Here is a 9,789-nt window from a genome sequence, read left to right as displayed (position 1 = left end):
GACAGGTGGCCTGTGGTGAGCTTCCACTAAGCATCTTACATGTCTCCTCTTACTTAATCTTATGACAGACCTGTGTCACCACCTTTTTAATCAACATAGTAGCACAGAGAGCCCTTTCTCCACCTGAGTCTTGCACTGGCTGGTCCCAGACATTTATCCTCAGCCCCACTGACAACCAGATCCCGCTCATCTCTTGGTAACAATGTCACCTTTTTGGGTGGCTGTTCTTGACAGGTAAATTTGACCCTTCCCTTCAATCATGAAGTCTCAGGCTGGGACTGACTTCCTGCTGATGAGACCTCACAGAGGCCTTTCATGGTCAGGTTTACCCTTCCCTACTGCGTCTCTCTCTGCAAATGGAACATGTTGTAGGCTCTGCAATGGTGCTTCTCCTGTCGTGCTCACTGCAGTATTACCAGCCAGTTGTGTGTGTACAACACACATGCTCAGTATGCATTTGGTGAGATGCATCTGAGGAATGTGTATCTTAATACATGCTATGTCTTTTGAAAGCTCTGACATTTCTTCTAAGTAATGATCCCATGCCTGTGGCAATATTTGTCATTTAACAGGCCTGCTTTCTAAGGGTTTGCTAAGCTGTGAGCACCAGTGATAAGAAAAGCTGGCTTGGTGTGATTGCTTGCATATAGACAAACAGTGGCTGCTTCCATGAAACATTAGAATTATGGAGTTAACAGAAGGAGGCCTTGGCCCATATTCCTCACTGTAACTTCGATGGCCTTGCTTGTTTGCCCAGCAGCTTCTTCAAGGTTCCAGGCTCTGGAAACCTTCAATGACTGCCCTTGCTGCTGCATTGGGTGCTCCTTGCTCCTGTTCCTGCTAGATAAAATTCTCCTTATGCTTTTATTTGAGGTACAGACTCACATCTGAGGTCCCCTATGACTTTGTCAAACAAAATTAATGGCTCCTCTCTAGATTCCAGAGTCTCGAGGTGCAGTACGTAAATACATATGGAAAGGCAGTCCTGTGGTGTTACTAGTGTGGAATCTACAGTAAGCTGCCTAGGTCTGCTTATGACCAGCCATGTGTAGTAGTTATGTTTTTCATCACTGTGACCAGATACCTGAAGAGGATGACTTCAGGAAGGAGGGATTTATGTTGGCTCAGAGTTTGAGGGGATAAAGTCACAGCAGGGAGCGTGAGACTCCATGGTGGTAGGACCCGAAGGTGCTCACATCTCAGAAGCCCAGGAAGCAGGACTGCTGTGGCCTCTTTGTCCTCTAGGCAGTTCCATGTGCAGTCTCCAGTCTGCCAAAACAGCACCATCAGCAGGGACTGTGAGTTCAAACCTATAACACTAGAACACCATGTAATGTGCTACTGACTTCTCTGAGATTCAGAATCGTCATCCGTGAGTAAAGATAATCAAAACTGTGTGAGTCAGATCTAGCTGTTCTAGTAAAATACTATGTGCCGAGAGGCTTGCAACAAAGGCCACTGTTTCTGTAAAGCAACAGAAACCCCTTTCTCAGTTGTGTAGGCTGAGTTGAAGCTCAAGGCAGGTTCCTTGAATGCTGAGGACCTGCCGCCTCATTCAGGATGGTTATCTTCTCACTATAACCCCGTAGAGCAGAAGTTATAAAGCTGTCAGTTGTATAAAGACACTCTGATGGCTAGTCTTTTTAAAATGCTCTTCATGAAAAATTTTTATTTTTAATTTTTGTCTCTGTGTTGGTTTGTATATTCTTGGCCCAGGGAATGGCACTATTCAGAAGTGTAGCCTTGAAGTAAGTGTGGCCCTGTTGGAGTAGGTGTGTCACTGTGGATGTGGGCTTTAATACTCTCATCCTAGCTGCTTGGAAGCCAGTATTCTGCTAGCAGCCTTCAGATGAAGATGTAGAACTCTCAGCTCCTCCTGCACCATGCCTGCCTGGATGCTGCCATCTTCCTGCCTTGATGACAATGAACTGAACCTCTCAACCTGTAAGCCAGCCCCAATTAAATGTTGTCCTTATCAGAGTTGCCTTGGCATGGTGTCTGTTCACATCAGTAAAATCCTAACTAAGACAGTCTATATTTACTTTAAATTAATTATAGTAATTTTTCTAAAATATATTTTGATCATATTCTTTCCTCTCCCTCAACTCTTGCCAGACCCTCCCCACCTCTCTGCCCACCTGATTTCATTCTTTCTCTTTCTTAAAAAAAAGACCCTCAAAACAAAAAATGAAATCCAAAATCAACCAACCAACAAAACCCCAGTAAGACAAAATATAGGAAAACAAAATAAACCCACACAAAACCACATGGAATCTTTTTTTGTGTTGTCCACCTACTTCTGGCCCTGGGATGTGGTCAATATACCTAGTACCACTCTATTGGAGGAATCTAGTGTTTCCTTTCTCAGTGTGTACCCATTGCATATAGCTTCCGCTTTAGCAGCAGGGCTGTGTCCATGCCTCCTCAGCACTGGGATCCTGTCTGGCTTGCACCTGTGCAGATCTTACGCATGCTGCTGCAATCTCTGTGAGTTCATGTGTGCCAGTCTTGCTGTCTCTGGAAACTCTGTTTCCTTGGAGTTGTTCACCACCTCTGTCTCTCACAATCTTTCTACCTCCCCTTCTGCATCGATCCCGGTGCCTTTAGGGGAGGAGCTTGATGAAGGGATCTTATTTAGGGCTGAGTGTAGTGGATCTCTGTGTTTCTTATAACACGATGGTTCATCTTGAATGTCAAGCTTGTGGGTCTGGAACCAACTAAAAGATACACCTCTCAGGGGAGTCTGTGAGTGTATATCCATGAAAGATTAACTGAAGGGAGAGGACCCTCCCTGAGAGTTGGGAGCATCTTTCTGACAGCTGTCCTGTTATAAAGAACTCCAAGGGAAATGAAGCCAGGCTTCCCTGCAGGCTTTTACTTCCTGCTGAGTGTGACTGTCGGTGCTGCTGGCACCATTGCCCCCTCTGCTGACATCTGCATCCTGCTTCCTTGGCCTTCTGATATTGACTATAGACCAGTGGTTCTGGAAGAATCCTTCAGGCCGTCTGCCCCAGATTAGGATTACTGAGGCATCTAGTTTCATGGACTAGACAGTTTCTGGACTCAGCATTTTCAGTGTGCAGGCAGCCATTGGTGAGCTTCCTAGTCTATACTGTGTAAGACAATCCACTAAATCCCATTTCAAACTCTGTTCATTCTGTCTATTCTCTGTAACAGTTGTTCTCAACCTTCCTAATGCCGTTCCCAACAATGAAATTATTTCTTTGCTACTTCATAGCTGTAATTTTGCTAGTATTATGTATTGTAATGCTTATCTGAATGCAGAATGTCTGATATTAGATCTGCAAAGGGATCACAACCCACAGGCTGAGAACTGTTGCTCTATAGGGTCCTGACTAAGTACAAACAGTGATGACTCTGCAAGCCCTATGTCACCATCATCATTCCAAGGCCCCAGCGCTTGATTTCATTATCTTGTGGATTAGGATTCAACCTATGGATTTAGGGCAGACACTAGTCCAGACTGTGTGAACTGGGTCTGATGAGCTGGTGCATGCAAAGTTCAAGATCAGTCCCTGGCATGGTAAAGACTGTGTTGCTACCTTCTTGACAGGCCATGTGTTTCTGACATTGGAAGATGCTGGTCTTACTGTAACCAGAGCCTTGCAGTGCCTGTCCCACCGTGGCCCACAGCAAGTGCTGCTTGAAAGAATGGATGTCCCAGCTGGGGAAACTGAGGCTCAGAGAAGGTAGGGGGGTGGTTCCTGAGCCCTGAGGTCAGTGTTGCTGCATTAGCAGTTAAATTGTGGCATGAGCTGGTCTGCCCTTGTGTCTTTAGAAAGGAATTCTTGCTAAAGAATTGAAACAAGTCTTCAAACTTATTTTCTGTGTAGCTTTTCATGACGTGGAGAAGGAGATTTTAACAGAACATTAAAATTGTATATTTAACATTAAAAATGTATATTTAAGAATAAAGTTTTGAAATTATTCAATTCAGGAGTGGTAGGATTTATTTATATATATTATTATATATATAATAATAATATATATAATTATATATAATATATATTATATAATTATATAATTAATAATTATATATAATTAATAATTATATATAATATATAATATATATAATATATAATATATATATTATATATATATACATATATATATATTATATATATATAATGAGTGTATGCCATGAAACAACTGAGACAAAGGATTAAAAAAGCTGGAAAAATCTTTATTTTTAAGATGGACCTGAGGGTAAGGCATGCCTGTCTTTCCAGTATTTGTAGAACGTGTGGAATAAATCTTCATGTGAAATAGCTTCTGATGTATTTATTGTACTAGTGTGAGACAGAGGTGGAGCAGGACAACCAGGAAGAGGAGTTTGAGGAGGAGAGGGAGAGCAGGGCTCTGGGGCGGGGTGAGTGGAGGTGGGAGGAGGAGGAGCTTGAGGTGAAGCGGAGCAAGGTTGCCAGGAAGGGGAGGAGCTTGAGGAGGTGAATGCATTCTGCCGGGGCGGGGCACTCTGGTTGAAGCTGGATACTGAGCCTGAGGATGTGGAGTAAATTTGAGAGTGAGAGGATATCTCCCACGTCCTACATGAGGGAGCGAGATAAAATGGTGCTTCAGGTCTCTTTCTAAAACTCTCTCCATGGCCAGCACATGGCCAGACAGCTGCCTGATGTCATGCTTATACATGGTTGAAAAAACAGCAGCCTAGAGCCACGGGCTGGCATGGAGCGGCATGAGTGACAGCCAGTACAGCTCTTGGAATGAGTCTAATCCAGCAGTCACGCGGAGCAAATAGAGGAGAGCCCTTTAAAGCAGGACAAGGACCTAGAGACTTAACTGCATGGTGCCCCTCTTCCTCCAGCTCACAACTGAACAGGGCAGGAATGGGCAGGAATGAGCGATGGTCCCTAGTCCCTCTCCAGTCTCCACTGCCAGCTATTCTTAAACGCAGGAGAAATGTAACAGGTGCGTTAAAAATGCATCCTGGCACAAGATAGCCTAGTTTGAGGATTAAAATATAGATTGTCAGGTGAGTATTTAGTGGTGTGTTTTAATATGCTTAAGTACAAACCAGAATTTAATTTAATGTGGAGGCTAAAGTGCACATTAGCAATTTCACAAACAATCCGAAACTTGAGTAGGCACTAACGAGGTGGGGAGGGCGGGCAGCGGGGGTGGGGGGTGGGGAAGAAACATGTTCTAAACCTTGGAGTATTTTCCCTTTATTTTTCCAAGTGGGGACCTCAACTCACAGCAGGAGTGGTTATGGAGTTTTCTATTATTTAACTTATTATTGCATTTTATATCTTACTTGAATTCTCACGTTAAAATGAACCCTTTGCACTGTACAATTTGGTGACATTTAGAACATGTGCGGTGCTGTGTCACCTCTGTCTAGTTACATAATAGTCACCAACGCAAAGGAAGCCCTGTGCTCCAAAGAGGCTGATCCCTCATGTGCCCCTCCAACCACACTTAAAATCACCAATCTGCTCCCTGGCTGTTCCCTTTCTTCTCTCCCTCTCCCTTCTCATTTTGTTTCTGTCTTATGGTTCACATATGTTCCTTCTTCGGGCCCTAGGCAATGTGCTTCTTGGGCTGAATTCAGAAGCTGATATGACATGCTGGGAGTCACCATGTTAGGCTGGTGCAGAATCAAGATGGGTCGGAGAAGGAGAATCTTATCAGAGTTTTCTCTAAAGAGTCTTTTTACCTCCGTGTATTGTGGGTGCATCAGCAGCATGATGGAGCTTAGGTCTCTTCTCAGGATACTATTTTCAAAAAAGATAAAGCATATGGGCTGCAAAAAAGCCAATTATATTGAGATATAATTATAGAATATTGATTTGTACACTTTATTAACATGCTGAATAAGATCATCTACTATGGATTTAATAATGCTATCATTTTAAAATACTGTGAGGCATATATTATATTTCAAGGTCTGTAACACTATGATGTAAAAATATCTGATTTCTATAGTGGCAAAATCACAGAGAGTGCTCATGACTCTGGAGTGCTGCCTACCTTCATACTTAAGAGCACGGTGAAAGTCAACACAAACAAAATACTTCTATACGAATTCATCTATAGATCTTGGGTGATAAAAAGTTTCTCTGAGATTGACGGCTGGTTTCTAAACTATTTCAGCTATGGACCTGTACTGGTTACTTTTGATTGTCAAAGGACAGACTCTAGAATCACCTAGGAGATAAGCCACGGGGCATGCCTGTGAGGGTGGTTTCTAGATTGGACTGAGGTGGGAAAAGGCCACCCTAACAGTGGACAACACCGCCCTATGGGCTTTTACTGAATAAAAGCAGACAGCAAGGAGACCAGAAGCATAGCTCTTTCTTTTTCCTGAATTGACAAGATGTAACCAGCCATCTCATGCTCCCATTTTTTTTGATCTCTCTACCATGATGGAATGACCTCTCAAAATTCAGCCAGGATAAACACTTTCTTATCATTGCTTTTGTGGGGCATTTCGTCATAGCAGTGGGAAAAGCAATGGATGCAGACAGCTTTGAGAATTGGAGACCATCTCGAAGAAAAAAAATAGTATTTTTATACATATTAAATTACATGTCTGCTGACCCTTTATACCTGTTCATGTGTCATTTCCAAGTCTATGGACTCCAGATTGGGAGCCTGAGATCCAGGACTAACAGTGAAGGGCAGTGTTCTACTTAGAGTTCTTTGTTGTATCTGGTAGAATCTGACTTGGGAACCAGTTAGTCATGGTAGAAGATGTGGGAAGCCTTATCTGTAACCCACATCTGGGTGACCAGCTGTCAAGGGCATCCTTGCTTATACACTGAAGGCCTAAAATCAGCCATAGGCCTGACATACAGGCATGCTGACACAAAGTCTTGGGTCTCTGTGGAAAAATACTGAAACAGATGGATAGAATCTAGCAGTTTTGGTGGAAATTTGCCAGCCTGGGTCATAATAGACCTTGTAGATAGGTAACCTTGGTGGATAGTACCAACTTAGATAAGGACAAGTGACTCATTGGCAGAGTCATAGTGACCTGTCCCCTGAAGCTTCACCCAGCTGACACTCTGTTCTGGAAGATATCTGTACTCCCCCTGAACACTTATGTTCCTTCGTCGTTCCCTTCCCCCATATCCTGCCTTTTTGTGTATATAACCCCTGTCTGAAAAAGTAAAAATTACAGTTTGATCAGCCCATAGACAAGCCATGGTTCTTTGCGTTTGCCTGTCCCCCATTTTCTCCTTCAGGTGATTTCCCTGGACCCCTGTTTAATGCCCTGCTGGACAGGACAACCAGCTTCTCACACTTTTATCCCTTTTCTTACATCTGAGTGACCTAGTATCTGTTCAAGAGAGGAAAGATGGGCACCTTGATGATACACTGTCTAGACCAAATCTAAGAAAGGTGATTCCAGAAGGAATCTGAGATGCTTTACCCTCCCTCTGCCAAGAAGCGTGGATGGGAAGCATCCTTGTCTAAGATCTGGAAGCCTTGAGTGAGGACTTTGTAGGAGCAGTTTCCTTACCAGGCCATTGGTTGTTCATCAGAGTGCCCCCAAATCTCATGACCTGTCAGTTCCAAGCCACTTCCTTTATTAAACTGTCTCACAGGACTAGTTGTTTTCCTCAACACTTTATTTGCAAATCCATTTATTCACCTTCCTCATTGGTTTGTGAGCTTCTCCCTGGAGGGAAATGACTATATATTTTAGGGTATCCCTGCATCCACAAAACTAAACAATGTGTACATATCCATGGGCATCCAAGGCATGGGGTGATTGAGGAGTTAAGCACAGACTAGGAACTTTGTCACTGTTTTTGGATAACAGAACTCACTTGGGGGCAGGGACAGAGGTGACAGGAAACAGGTTTTGATGTTGGAATTTCCAGACCAAAAGGCACAGCTGGTAGATGAGTCACGGATGAATCTCTGAGGGCCATGGTAAATTAAGACAAATCAGAAGGGCTTCTTTTCAGTCTGGGACTTCAAAACTGTAGTGGACTATTTTCAGCCTATGGGAAGCTCAGCATATGGACAGTTCCGTTTTTTTTATGGGGTCCGGGGACTAGTGGTTTTAGGGTGGTCCTACTTTTCAAACAACCTGTGTGAAATCCTGAAAAGAGTCAAGAGAGCATGAAGACAGGGAAGTTAATGGCACTCTTGAAACAGAAGCCTAACATCTGCCAGGAGGGAGAAATCTGGGAAGAAATTAAGTCTTGAGCTGGGCCTGCTTGGCATAGGTTTGTAACCCCAGCCTCTGGAGGCGGAGGCTAGAGGCAATCCTGGGACACGAGGGGTGGGAATTGTTTCCCATCTCTTAGCTGATGATGTCCTCCAGGAGGTTAGGGCCAGTGAGCTTGAAGGGTCTGCTGAACAGTTCCTTTGGGCTCCATCTAGTCCTCTGCACAGATGAAAGCAGAGATCTTAAATTGTTTCCTTATAAGGGGTCTAACAGCTTTGTGAAAATAGTCAAGTGTACCCTTTGCTGTGCAAGGGAGTAGGTATAATTTTGTTCAAAGTCTTTGTGAAGAAATTATATGATATTACTGTGAGGAAAAAAAAGGTTTTTATTGCAGTACTTAATAGATACATTAGTTTTCTTTGTGGGACTTGGCTTCCAGCAAAGTGCATGGAGCAAACAGGCTTCTGGTGGAAATGCAGACACACAGGGGCTTAAAGCAATCTGACTTTTCCTTCTAACTGGTGAATGTATATTGTACACAGTGGTGAGTGGTGGTACTTCCATCAAGTATCCCATGGGTCCCTTCCCTTTCCCCAGTCTCATGTCTACATTCATACACACACACACACACACACACACACACACACACACACACACACACACAGAGAGAGAGAGAGAGAGAGAGAGAGAGAGAGAGAGAGAGAGAGTTAAAGGCATACTTACAACATTTTAGACCTAGAGAAAGAACACTTGTCTTTCTGGGTCTGGCTGAACATGCTTACTGTGACAACCTTCACACTCACACACCTTCTCAAAACAAGAAGCTGGACCTTTCTCGATCTTAGCTCAGAGTTTGGTAAGCGTGTTTATTTGGCTGAGGGCGGGCTCTTGACCAGAGGAGGTCAAGCTGCTTTTCTTCTAGGGCTTGGAATGTGGAGTAAAAGGTACAGAAGAAAACCAGCCGCTGTTCTAGTAACTGAGCCTTGGCAAGGCTTCTGTTTGTCCTCCCAGAATTGCTGAGAGATTCTAGCTCTTGGCCCTTCTGAAACTTGGACTGTGGGCAGTCTACCTGTGCAACAGCTTTTATTTTTGGTGATCTTGTCTACCCTACCCCTTAGATTGCCCAAAATATTGCCCAAGATCATTGTATTTAAAAATGTGTTTTTATTTTTAATTGTGTGTGTGGGGGTTCCCTGGGAGGCCAGTTTGCAGTTAGAGTTACAAGCAGTTATGAGTTGCTTGATCTGAGGGCTGGGAACCGACCTTGGGTCCTCTGCAAGAGTAGCAAGTGCTCTTAACCACTTAAGTCACCCCTCCAGCCCCAGGAAGAATATTTTAAATGGCAACAAATGTCAAAAAGAGAAACCAGAAGAGTTCAGGAATGCAAAATAGTCTGCTTTGTGCAGGCTCCAGACCGCATCAGCTTCCAGTCTGCCCAGGTGTTTCTTTGTGAGAAAAGGAGGTGCTGGGTTCAAGGATCCTACTTGTTCTTGACTCTGCAATGTTTCCTGATCTGTAAGTCTTGTCACGGGCTGGGGTGGTGACGTACTGAGTAAAGCGCTTGCTACGTAGGTCTCAGGACCCGAGTTCTATCCCTGGAACCTGTATAAAGAGCCAGACACAATAGT

This window comes from Arvicanthis niloticus, chromosome 27 (assembly GCF_011762505.2).
Source record: "Arvicanthis niloticus isolate mArvNil1 chromosome 27, mArvNil1.pat.X, whole genome shotgun sequence".
In the NCBI taxonomy this organism is placed as follows: Eukaryota; Metazoa; Chordata; class Mammalia; order Rodentia; family Muridae; genus Arvicanthis; species Arvicanthis niloticus.
This window is presented reverse-complemented; position numbering follows the sequence as displayed.